General features: G+C 40.9%; 1 non-coding gene across 1 annotated transcript; it reads right to left on the bottom strand.

Annotated features, from left to right (window-relative positions):
- Positions 1–11,600: 11,600 nt before the first annotated feature.
- On the bottom strand, positions 11,601–11,736 carry LOC114817447. The gene has a single exon (XR_003765308.1). It is a non-coding gene; the product is annotated as a small nucleolar RNA SNORA7 (small nucleolar RNA).
- Positions 11,737–12,959: the final 1,223 nt, after the last annotated feature.

Below are 12,959 nucleotides of genomic sequence, written 5' to 3'. Positions count from 1 at the left end.
TCGAGCCCATGACCTCTTACTCCCAAGCCTGGGGTCTTTCCACTGAGCCATGCTGCTTCATACTGCTTTCTTCCTTTGCAGCAGAAAGGACTTGTGAGGCAACGGGAGGCAGTAGTTACCAGTTGCTAAATTGTTCTGAATATATCTCCCTGCACCTCAAAGTCTTGCATTGGTTATCCATTCCTATACTCACTAAGCTGAAACGCCGTGCCATTTACTTTAAGGGCATTCTTTCAGTTCTCTCATCCTGACTTATCCACTCTCTTCTCCCACGAGGTCCCAACTAGCCCTTATCATTATTCTCAAACTACCCTAGTCACTATATCTCTAGTCAGTCTAGTCTTGGCAGGAAACATGACTACCAATTTTGTTGTATTCTTCTCTCCCAAGTGCTTAGTACCATATTCTGCACATGGTAAGTGCTCAATAAATTGCATTTCTAATCTCATTTTCATCTCTTCAGTCTCTGATCCCTTACTCATAGCCTTCCTTCTGTCTGAACTATCTTTCCCTTCAATCAACCAGATCCCAGCTCTCTCCATCTTCAAGGATTGGAGGACTATATTTCTCAATTACTCTTTCGTCTCCCCAGTTCATGGCAGGTTAAGGAATGTGTCTTTTTGTTGATGTATTGCATTCTCTCAAGATCTTGACACAGTGCTTTGCATACAGTATGTGCTCAATAAATTTGATTGAATAATTGGATGAATACCTCAGTAATGGTTTAGTATTTAAGTGCTTACTAGGTGGCAAGATCTGTACTAAAAATTGGGATAGATAGGATAATCAGGTGAGCACTTTCATTCCACCTCCACACTAATAACAATAGTAATACTAATAATTCTAATACTAAAATACTAATACTATTACTAATAATAATAGTATTTGTTAAGCACATACTGTGCATCAAGCACTGTTCTAAGCAATGGGGAAGGTAAAAGATAATCAGGTTGGACACAGTTCCTGGCCCACACAAAGCTCACAATCTAAGTAGGAGAACAGGTTGTGAAAGTCCCTGTTGCAGATGAGGTAACAGAGACAATGGAGTCAAATAACTTTCTCAAGGTCACACAGCAGGCCCATGAAGGAGCCTGGGTTAGAACCCAGGTCCTCTAACTCCCAGGCCCTGTTCTCTTTCCACTGGTCATAGTTATGCACTCATAAACAGTCTATCAATTCTATAACACTTTGACTTTAATATTTACTATTGAAGTAATTACTCATTCACATATGTTTTTTTCTAATTTGTAATTTATTTTGTGTACCTTCTAAGGTCCTTGACAGCAAGGACTATGTCTTCTAAATCTATTGCATTTTACCAAACTCAGTACAATGCTCTGATCACAATAGGTGATCAATAAACATTTATTCTGTTCAACTGGGAAATTCTGTCAATTCAGTGGGCTGAAAGTATTATTGAAAGTTCTTGAGTTACTACTACCAATGTCCTTTGAGACCTATTCTCCCAAGCAGTTAGTACTGTGCCGGATACATACTGATGTTTGATTAATTAATTTATTGTTGTATTGTACTTTCCCAAGCACTTAGTACAGTGCTCTGCATTCAGCAAGCACTCAATAAATGCAGTTGAATGAATGAATCAATATAAATAGAATTATAGGTAAATATATATATATATATATATGCACATCAGAACAAGTAAACATACATTAATATATAAAGAATAGAATTATAGATATGTACATATATACACAAGTGCTATGGGTGGTGGGGGGTGGGTAGAGCAAAGGGGCCAAGTCTGGGCTACGTGTGGGGAGCTGAGAAAAAGGTGGCTTAGTTTGATTTCACAATGTGCACATCAACAAGCTGCATTTGTTCTGTTCTATTTGACATTTGCAATTCCTGCAGTCATTTCACTTTTGCTGCTCTCTTTCTCAATCCTTATAAAGCTTTTCCTCAAAAAGTCCCACTCCTTTCTTGATATGCTAACCTGTACTTGGCAATTTATTTCTATTTTCAGCTACTATAATAGGGCCTAGCTTAAGTCATGTCTATAAAAGCAGGACCCACTACATCCGATTGGTTAATGTTTGTGGTATTTGTTAAGTGCTTACTTTAAGCCACACTCTGTGCTAACCACCGAGGTAGATTAAGTATAATCAAATCAGACACTGTCACTATCCTACATCTATCCCACCAATACCACTTAAGAACCAAGGTTATTATCAAAAAGCAAACCAGTGACATACAATGAAATTCTGGAGTGCAGTTACTCAAGGGGAACTGAAGAAATGCTCATCATGCGACACTTTTAGTGGACGTGGATGTGTGAGAAGAATAGATACCTAAACGGGATCCATAAACAGCTACTTTGTGGTGAGCTAAAATGAAATTATCTTAAACAGTGAGGTAATAAAACATATTTAAAAGATACAGTGAAGCCAAACCTCAGCGGGTAGATCATTACAAAATTGCTGTGAACAGCAGCCTGGCCTAGTGGAAAGAGCACGGGACTGGGAGTCATAGGATCTGGATTCTACTTCCGGCTCCGCCACTAGTCTGCTGTGTGACCTTAGGCAAGCCACTTAACTTGTCTGTGCCTCAGTTACCTCATCTGTAAAATTCATTCAATGGTATTGATTGAGTGCTATTTGCAGAGCACTGTACTAAATGCTCAGAAAGTACAAATCGGTAACAGATAGAGACAGTCCGTGCCCTTTGACGGGCTTACAGTCTAACTGGGGAAGACAGACAAAAACAATAACAATAAATGGAATCAAGGGGATGAACATTTCATTAACACAATAGCAAATAAATAGAATCTAGGTGATGTATATCTCATTAACAAAATAAATAGGGTAATGAAAATATATACAGTTGAGCGGACAAGTACGGCGCTGAGGGGAGGGGAAGGGAGAGGGGGACGAGCAGAGGGAAAGGGGGAAGAGAGGGCTTAGCTGAGGGGAGGTGAAGGGGGGGTAGAGAGGCAGCAGAGGGACAGAGGGAAAAGGGGGAGCTCAGTCTGGGAAGGGGTCTCAGAGGAGGTGAGCTCTAACTAGGGTTTTGAAGAGGGGACGAGAATTAGTTTGAAGATTGAGACCGTGAGCCCCAGGTGGGATAGGGACTGTGTCCAACCCAAGTTGGTTGTATCCACTCCAGCACTTAGTACAGTGTCTGGCACATAGTAAGCACTTAAATACCATTATTATCATTATTACTATTATTCTTCTTCTTATTCTCTGTTCCTCAATTACCTCATCTGTAAAATGGGGATTACAACTGTGAAGCCTATGTGGGATAGGGACTGCAACAAATATGATTACCTAGTATTTATCCCATTGTTTAGAAAAGTGCCTGTCACATTACGCTAGTAACAAGTGCTATAAAATATATAAATATATGTATATCTATCTATCTATATATAAAGGGCAATTGAGTAACAGCAGCAGAACATACCTGCCTCCCCCTATAAACCGTAAATTTTTTGTGAGCAGGGATCATGTCTAAAACTCTACTGCATTATACGTTCCCAAATGTTTCATTCAGTGTTCTGCACACAGTAAGTGCTCCATAAATATGATTGATTGATCAAAAGAAATTGGTGAGCCATCCAGCTACCAGAAGCAGGGTGAATGTATTAATCAGGTGTATTTTTTGAATGCTTAGTGTATGCAGACCACTGTTCTAAACCCTTGGGACAGAACGATGTAAAAATATAACAGAGTTCATAGACACATTCCTTGCCCACAACAGAATTGCAGTCTAGAGGGTTCTTTGTGCATGAGTCAGGGGCGGGTTAAAGACCTTCAAGAAGTTTGAGATAGGAAGAAGGTAAATAAATGGTGTCAGTCACTTTGGGCAACAAGTGAAATAGTGTAGCAAGGGTAAATATTCAAATGCATAAAATGTGAAGAGGACCTATAGTGACATACTGGTCCAACAGCAGCCCACAGGTACATTGATCTAAATTACACCTTCATGGTTAGCTCTGGCAGCAGGAGGCTTCATACTTTCCTAGGTTATTCTAAAAGCACTACAGTAAAAGTTGGCCTAGTGGAAAAAGCACAGGTCTGGGAGTAAGAGGACCTGGGTTCTAATCCCGGATCTGTCACATGTCCGCTGTGTGAACTTGGGCAAGTCATTTTACTTCCATGCCTCAGTTACCCCACCTACAAAGTGGAAATTACATCTTATTCCATCCTACTTTGACTGTGAGCCCCATGTGGAACAGGGACTCTGTCAACCTGATTAACTTGTAGCTACCCCAGTGCTTGGAACAGTGTTTGGAGCATATAGTAAGTGCTATAAGTTTCATTTTGTGCTATTGGATGTGTTTAAGTTAGGATCCAGAACAATTCACCACTTAGTACAGCCTCTTACACGTAGTAAGTGCTTAACAAATACCATAGTTATATGTAATGATAATATGCTTATTATCAAACATGAGCATGACTCTCAGCTGGGCACAGCTGATCATTTCATCTATGGACAATCAATATTTATGCATTTCTCCCCTCCTCAAATTGTAGGCTTCTAGAAAGCAGGAACCATGTCTTTAACCTACATTGCACTTTCTAAAGTTTATAGTTCAGTGATCTGTACCCAGAGGGTGCTCTGCAAATATTATTGACTTGAATGGTTGACAAGAGCTTCCGAGAAGTATCCAAAGAAGTTGTTATCTGTAGAAGAAAAACTAGGATAGAAATAGAGGGTAAATCATATTAAATGTGTATGAATTTGAAAGTAGAAGTTCTTAAATACTTCCAAATCTGAATTGTGATATGTGGTGAGTCCCCAGTTCATACCAACCAGGACATTCCTGGACAGGGGAAGTCTCGATGACACATAGAGTCAAACCACACCAATGAGGAGCAAGGTTACTGGGGAAAGTTTTACACTATTTTTACCAATGTGCAAGGGAGTGACACATACACACTCTCACTCCCTTCACTTCACCAAGGGTCCAGTACCAGTCTGTTGGCCAATACCCATTCTGCCAATGCTTCTTCTTTCTGCTTCCAACTGCTGTTGCCTTCAAGTGCTGCTGCTCTCAGCATGCTTCTTTCTTGCTTCTCCTCTGCATGCTTCTCCTCCATGTGCTTCTATGCTGCTTTACTTTGCCTTTTGGGTGTTTCCTTGAGAGTCAAAACAACTGCCTTTTATCTGCCTTAGGCATTGCAGCTGTGGTTGTTTGGCCCAGGCCCATTAACTGGTAGAACAGGGAGAGAAGGCCACATCTTCTACCATGCCCAGCCCCCAGAGGCCAGCAATCATCTGTCACAGGTAGAGCCCATTATTGCCTTCACCAGTCTCTTCCTTGTTGCTGTTCACAGGTTCACAAACAGTCACTAATAAGGCAGCTGGTTGTGGACTCACTACACGATATATAATCGTGGTATTTCTTAAGCACTTACTATGTGTCAGACATACAAAGCACTGTGTGGATGCAAGCAAATAGGGTTGGACACAATCACTGTCCCATAAGCAGTTAATAGTCTCAATCCCCATTTTGCAGATGAGGTAACAGGCACAGAGAAGCAAAGTGACTTGCCCAATGCAATTTGTTTGTGTCTGCCTCAGCACTTCATATAGTGCCTGGCACGTAGTAAGTGCTTAACAAATACCACAATTATTAGCATTACTGCCCGAGGTCACCCAGCATACAAGTGGTGGAGCTGGGGTTAGAACCCAGTTCCTCATGATTCCCAGGCCCATGCTCTATTCACTAGGCCAAGCTGTACTACAGCATATATGCTAGAGGTTCACATTTTTATTGTACATTAAAAACAAAATCTTCAATAGACTAATTTGCAGATATTATATGCAAAGCATTGAGTTTGCTTCCTTGAAAAGTGATATTGTTGGGTTTTTAGATACCTTCCAATAAATTTACTCATTAAATATATGTGTATATGTGTATGTGTGTGCCAGATATTCAAAATACATTAAATGAGTTCCCCAAGGCTGTTTGAAAAAAAAAATCAAGCTCCGTTCTCCATTTCCTTATTAAGCTTGAGTTGGACTTGTGGGTGCTTAGACTTGAAAGAGGAAAATTCCTGAGAAGGTTGTGACCCTCTCTGGTGGGCTTTGTGAGACAATAAAAAGGGTAAGTCCCCAGCTGTGCACATGTTGACTAGCGAACCTCAAATATGGCGTCATCGGTGAGAGAGATGTGGTGTGGAAAATAATGATTCCAGTAGAAGAAAAATTACTCCCAGGGAAAGTATAAAATAGAGGCAGGATTGGAAAAGGTGTGGAGAAGGCTGGAGAAGGTGAAAAGAAAATGCTTTGGGGCTACTTGTTTGGAGAAAGAAGGAGTTAAGCAAAGGAGGTTCCATTTGATTCAGAAAATGGCCTTAGGGTGCCAGGAATAATCCATTTATAGCTTCTGAATTCCTGTGTTTGTCTCTAATGTTTAGACTCTACTTTGGTTCATTGGTAAGGGAGAGAATTGCCTGAGGGATCTATAATGCAAAAATGTAATCAAATTTGTGATAAATCTATCTGGATGTAATTAACTTGAGATGGCTTCCTTATTACCATCTGAGCCAAAATGGTGCAAGAACAGGTGGTTGAATAGAAGATCTGGCCATTTTAGCCAGGTTTCCAAATCACCATACCCCCAGCTGAGTCTCATTGGAAGCACCCAAAATGCCCAGTGCCGTGGCCATGACTTTATGAGAGGGGATATTGAGGAAATGCCAGTTCCTACCCTCTAAGCAAGAGTGGTGAGAGGATGAAGGAAGATTCAAGAATTCTGGCAGCAAAGGTACAAACTGACTAGAGCTCTGACTCACCAGAGAAGAGGAAGCTATGGACTCATGAACGAGATGATTCTTCTCCAATCTGTCCTCATATCTCATGGGTCGCTTGGAGGCCCTCAATGGAGAAGGGGCAGGAACCGGTGGAGAAGTGGTGGCGGGGCTGGATCCTGTCTTTAGACAAAACTTTGCTGATCTTAGCGTGGCACTCACCCTTGTTCTTAGGGGCCCTATTTAGGGATATGGTGATTTGGGGAAACAGCGGAAGAGTAAGGAGGATTAGAAATTAAAGTATCCTAGGGGCAGTTTAAAAAGAAAATAAAACTCCAGCTGAGTTTTCCTCCCCAGATGGGTCTTTGCAGTCTTGTGAAGCCTAAAACAAAACATTCGAGAAGTTTTATAGGACTGATTAGTAACAGGAAGTCTTAAAGACAAAAGCTCGGAAACATGAAGGTAGTTGCCTGTGTATCACTGCAGCCCTAATTTGGCTAACACTCTGACATCGTAAAAAGTAGCCAGTTTGCTGGAAGGCAGAGGCTTAATGTCTTCCCTGGTGATTCTCTGTATTTCTAACAGTGTATTTATTATCCCTTTGCCTCCTTTATATTTTCATCTTGCCTTGAACTTTTCAACAGAATTGTTTTGCCCTGTGTCTGGTGACTGTGCCATGGCAGCTCCAAGTATACGAGACTGGAAAACAATAACAGTAAAAAGTGTCATTTTCCCTAGGATTTTTTTTTCTCACTCATTAATAAGCTTTTGATCGATAAACTAAATCCTGGAAGCTATTTGAAACCAAGGTGTAACGTAATTTTATTCTAGAAAATATGAGTGATAACATGAACGTTTAGAGTTATCACCATTTATTAACCCCTGATTTCAAGAGTAAAGCTGAATATTTCTACCTTTATTTTAATAATTCCTGGTTCATATCAGTTTTTCAAAAAACAATACAGTTATCCAACAAAACACTGGGGAACTATAAGGATACATAAATTGCAGAATAATGCTTACCATATTAAATTCAATTTTTCAATTGAGCTATCTTTTGTCTGTTTAACTTGGATTTAAACTAAACAAACCACTGGTCCCAAACTTAGCAGTTATAACTGATTACTTACAGTATCAGATTAGGAAAATGAAAAAATGCTTATTTTCTCTGAAGATAATACCCACTTCTTTATAGCACTAGAATTTCAGAAGTTACCATACTTTTTCCACTCTCTGAATTTAGATGAAATGGACAAACGGAGAACTATGATTCAGTGAAATCTGGGTTGCTTAAAAATGGTTTCCAACCTCATACAGCAAAAAAAGGTCACATGCTCCCTTTATCAGGATTTCACCAACTGAGAAGGTTACAGATTTGGACACAAAATTGATTTCTTTTCAGCAGTGGCTATCCCTTGTGGTTTTAATTTTTCACTCTTTCATGACGCCTGAGGTGAGCTGCCCCGTACTGATTACCCTATCAGGAAAATTCAGCATTATAAAGTTTCCCTGCGGCTCCTTTCTAATGTCAAGTAAAGACTCAAGGGATAATGACGTATGGCAAATCCCTGACTTTGATAAATCATAGATCACCATGTCATCCTAGAATTTGTATATAGCTGTTGTTTGGATTCAATCAATCACATGTGCCCTGCCTACAAGGAGCATACAGTCTGAAGGGGGAGACAAATATTAAAATAAATTATGGCTATGTACATAAGTGCTTTGGAACTGAAATAAGGGTACAAATCTAAGTGTAAGGGCTATGCAAAAGGGAGAAGGAGTGGGGGAAGTGAGAGTTTAGTCAGGGAATGCCTCTAGGAGGAGGTATGATTTTAATAAAGCTTTAAGTGTGGGGAGAGTAGTGGTCTGTTGGATATGAAAGGGGAGCGAAATCCAGACCAGAGAAAGGATAAGGGCATGGGATCTTGGATGAGATAGGGGAGATCAAGATACATTGAGTAGACTAGCAGTAGAGGAGTGACTAGGTTGTAGTAGTAAATAAGCAACGTAACTTAGGAGGGGGCAAGGTGATTGAGTGTTTAAAGTCACTGATAAAGAGTTTGTGTATAATGCAGAGGTGGATGGGCAACCACTGGAGGTTTTTGAGGTGTGAGGAAACATGGGAACCTGTGTTTTTTAGAAAAGTGATCTGGGCAGCAGAGTGAAGTATGGATTGGAGTGAGGGGAGAAAGGAGGTAGGGAGGTCAGCAAAGAGGTTGAAGCAGTAATCAAGGCAGGATAGAGTAAGTTCTTGGATCAGAATAGTAGGCATTTAGATGGAGTTGAAAGGATGGATTTTAGTGATGTTATAAGGGTAGAACTATCAGAAGTAGGTGACAGATTGAAGATGTGGGTTGAATGAGAGAGATGATTTCAGGTCAATGCAAAGGTTATGGGATCATGAGACAGGGAAGATGGTGGTGCTATCTACACTGATGGGAAAGTCAAGATGAGTACAAGGTTTGGCAGTAAAGATAATGAGTTCTGTTTTGGATATATTAAATTTGAGGTGTCAGTGGGACACCCAAAAGGAAATGTTCTGTCTCACGTGGGACTCACAGTCTAATTAGGAGACAGTAGGATTTAACCCCCATTTCATATATGAGGTAATTGAGGCCCAGAGAAGTGAAGTGACTTGTCCAAAAGAGATTGAGAAGGAGTGATCAGAGAGATAGGCGGAGAACCAGGAGAGGGTGGTATCAGTGAAGCCAATGTTGAATAATGTTTCCAGGAGAAGGGGGTAGTTCATAGTGCCAAAGGCAGCTGAGAGGTAAAAGAGGATTAGAATAAAGTAGAGGTGTGATCTTGGGCAAGTCACTTGACTTCTGCACCTCATTTTTTTCATCTTTAAAATGGAGATCCAGTACATGTTCCCTTCTTCCATAATAGGAGCTCTTTTCATTCAATCATATTTATTGAGTGCTTACTGTGTGCAAATTACTGTACTAATAATAATGATGGTATTAGTTAAGCACTTACTATGTACCAAGCACTATTCTAAGCATTGGGGTAGATAAAAAGTAATTAGGTCATCCCACATGAGACTCACAGTTTTAATCCTCATTTTGCAGATGAGGTAACTGAGGTACAGAGATGTTAAGTGACATGCCCAAGGTCACACAGCTGATAAGTGGCAGAGTGCTTGGAAGAGTACACTATATCAATAAACAAACACATTCCTCGCTCTCAGGGAGCTTATGTGTGACAGACTGTGTCAGAACCTGTGTCAAAAGCCCCCAAACTTGCTGCATGACAGGCTGGCCAAACATCTGCTGCAATCTCTAAACCCCCCATTGCTACATCACACCATTTGGGGCATTCCTGTGTCAAATGTTTCTTCTGATCTTCCTGCTTATGGTCACCCCATTTAAGATCTTCTTAGAACCACAATTCATATAGCAGACTGGTCCATTCTCACAAGATCAGAGCAGTGGATGTCTAAGCATTGTTTCAATCTTCATGGACAAAGGGTATTCCAGGAGCTCATTGTTTGTGGTCATGTTTGTCTTCTGTGTGACTTTGGGCAAGTCACTTAACATCTCTATGCCTCAGTTACCTCGTCTATAAAATGGAGATTGAGACTGCGAGCCCCACATGGGACAAGGATTGTGTCCAATCTGATTTGCTTTTAAGTATCCCAGCTCTCATTACAATACCTGGCACATAATAAGTACTAAACAAATGCCATAATTATTATCATTATCATATTTGTCATTTGATTTTAAAAATTACCTCAAGTGATTTTGATGGAATGCTTTAGGAAGGATCCAATTCCTCTCTGGACTTTCAATTTTTCTAGATTATATGATAGTGCATACAAATTATATTTTATGGGGCTTGTTAAGCACTTACTATGTGCCAAGCATTGTTCTAAGCATTAGGGTAGATACAAGTTAATCAGGATAGACACAGAGTCCGTTTAACATGGGGCCCAGATTCTAAGTAGGAGGGAGTAGGATTTAATCCCCATTTTATAGATGAGGTAATGGTGGGACTTGCCCAGTGTCACCCAAATGACACATGGCAGAGCTGGAGTTAGAACACAGGATCTCTGACTCCCAGGCATGTGCTTTTCAACTAGGCCATTCAGTGTTATCGGCAAGCAGGGACCTCTATTATCACTCAAAGAACATACTATCCTACTGTTTATATCACTTTGTTTACCATTTGACAGTTACCTGCCTTTGATCAGAATTCAGTGACAGCATCACATCAGTGGCATCAATGGAGCTATGTGTTTTTGTGTAGTTTTTTTTCCAGGTGTGAGGTACATACAGCCTTGATCTTCTACTTCCTAATTATCATTTTCTAATACTTTGCTGATTCTGAGAAGTTTGAATTTATCTTCTTTAATATATGCTCAGATATCTTTTGTCCTAGAAAATCCTTCCTTGACCCCCCACCTCCCCACTGCATTCTCCAATTATGCCCCTTCTACCACTACGGTTATTTTCAAATAGTAATAATAATGATGGTGGTATATGTTAAACAATTATTATATACCAAGGAATTTACTAAACTCAGTTTACTAAGCTCTGGATTGTCTTGTTTTATGCTGTCAAGTCGTCTCCGACCCATAGCGACTCCAGGGACACATCTCTCCCAGAATGGTCTACTCTCCATCTATAATCATTCATTCTGGTAGTGTATCCATAGAGTTTTCTTGGTAAAAATACAGAAGTGGCTTACCATTGCCTTTTTCCATGCAGTATTCATTTATTCATTCAATCATATTTATTGAGCACTTATTGTCTACAGAGCACTGCACTTGGAAAGTACAATTTATCAATAAAGAGAGACAATCCTTGCCCACACCAGACTTAACTTGAGTCTTCACCATCGACTCTCGCCCATGCCACTTCTGCCCAGCACAGGTGAGTTTTGAATTGTAGCAGAGTGCTTTCCACTCACTAGCCTCTGCCAGATAGGAATGGAATGGCTAGGCCTCTGCTTGATTCTCCCTCCCGTATCCAAGACTGGTAGAGTACTGGAAACTCTCCAGATGCAATTCTGAGAGGGGCAGGCTCTGTATAGATACAGAAAGTTATACTGAATACAATTCCTGCCCCTGAAGAGGCTCACAGTTTAAATAGGAGACATCCTATTTATTTAATGCCTATTTTTACAGATGAGGGAACTGAGGCAAAGAGAAACTAGGTGACCTGCCCAAGGTCACACAGCAAGTAGATGGCAGAGCTGGGATTAGAAACCCATGGCCCCTGCTTCCCAGACCTGTACCCCTTTCCACTGGGCCACGAAGCTCCTCGAGCAAATAGTTCTACTACTGCTTCATCTTCCACTCCTTTTTTCATTCGTTCACTTTTATTTATTGAGCACTTACTGCTTGCAGAGAACTGTACTAAATGCTTGAGAGAGAATAATAAAACAATAAATAGTTACATTCCCTGCCCACAACAAACTTACATTCTAGAGGCAGGGAGACAGACATCAATACTTGGGGCTGGGAGGGGGGAAAAGCAAAGGGAGCAAGTCAGAACAATGTAGAATGGAGAGGGAGATGAGGAAAGGTGGGACTTAGCCTAGGAAGGCCTCTTGGAGGAGCTGTGTCTTCAATAAGGCTTTGAATAGGGGGAGAGCAATTATCTGTAGGATTTGAGGAGGGAAGGCATTCCAGGCAAGATGAAGGTTGTGGACTAGGGGTTGGCAGTGAGACAGGTGAGATTGAGACTGTGAGAAGGTTAGCATCAAAGGGGTGAGGTGCGTGGGCTGGGTTGTAGAAAGAGAGAAGTAAGATGAGGTAGGAGGGGGCAAAGTGTCGGAGTACTTTAAAGCCAATGGTGAGGAGTTTTTTGTTTGATGCAGAGGTGGATGGGCAACCACTGGAGTTTTTGAGGAGTAGGTGGCACGTTCTGAACATTTTTGTAGAAAAATGATCCTGGCAACAGAGTGAAGTATGAACTGGAGTGGGGAGAGACAGGAGGCTGGGAAGTCAGCATGGAGGTTGATGCAGTAACCCAGATGGGTAGGATGTGTTATTTTATTAACATGGTAGCAGTTTGGATGGAGACAAAATAGCAGGTTTTAGCTATACTATAAAGGAGAGACCAAGATAATTTAGTGATAGATTGAATATATGAGTTAAATGAGAGGGAGGGCTCAAGGAAAATGCCAAAGTTACAGCCTCGTGAGAAGGACGGTGGTACCTTCTACAGTGATGGGAAAGACAGGGGTAGGAGAGGGTTTGGGTGGGAAGAGAAGAGAAGAGCTCTGTTTGGAGAACAT

Source organism: Ornithorhynchus anatinus, chromosome 1, assembly GCF_004115215.2.
Source record: "Ornithorhynchus anatinus isolate Pmale09 chromosome 1, mOrnAna1.pri.v4, whole genome shotgun sequence".
Lineage (NCBI taxonomy): Eukaryota > Metazoa > Chordata > Mammalia > Monotremata > Ornithorhynchidae > Ornithorhynchus > Ornithorhynchus anatinus.
Note: the sequence above shows the minus strand (reverse complement) of the source record. Positions and strands in the feature narration are given on the sequence as shown.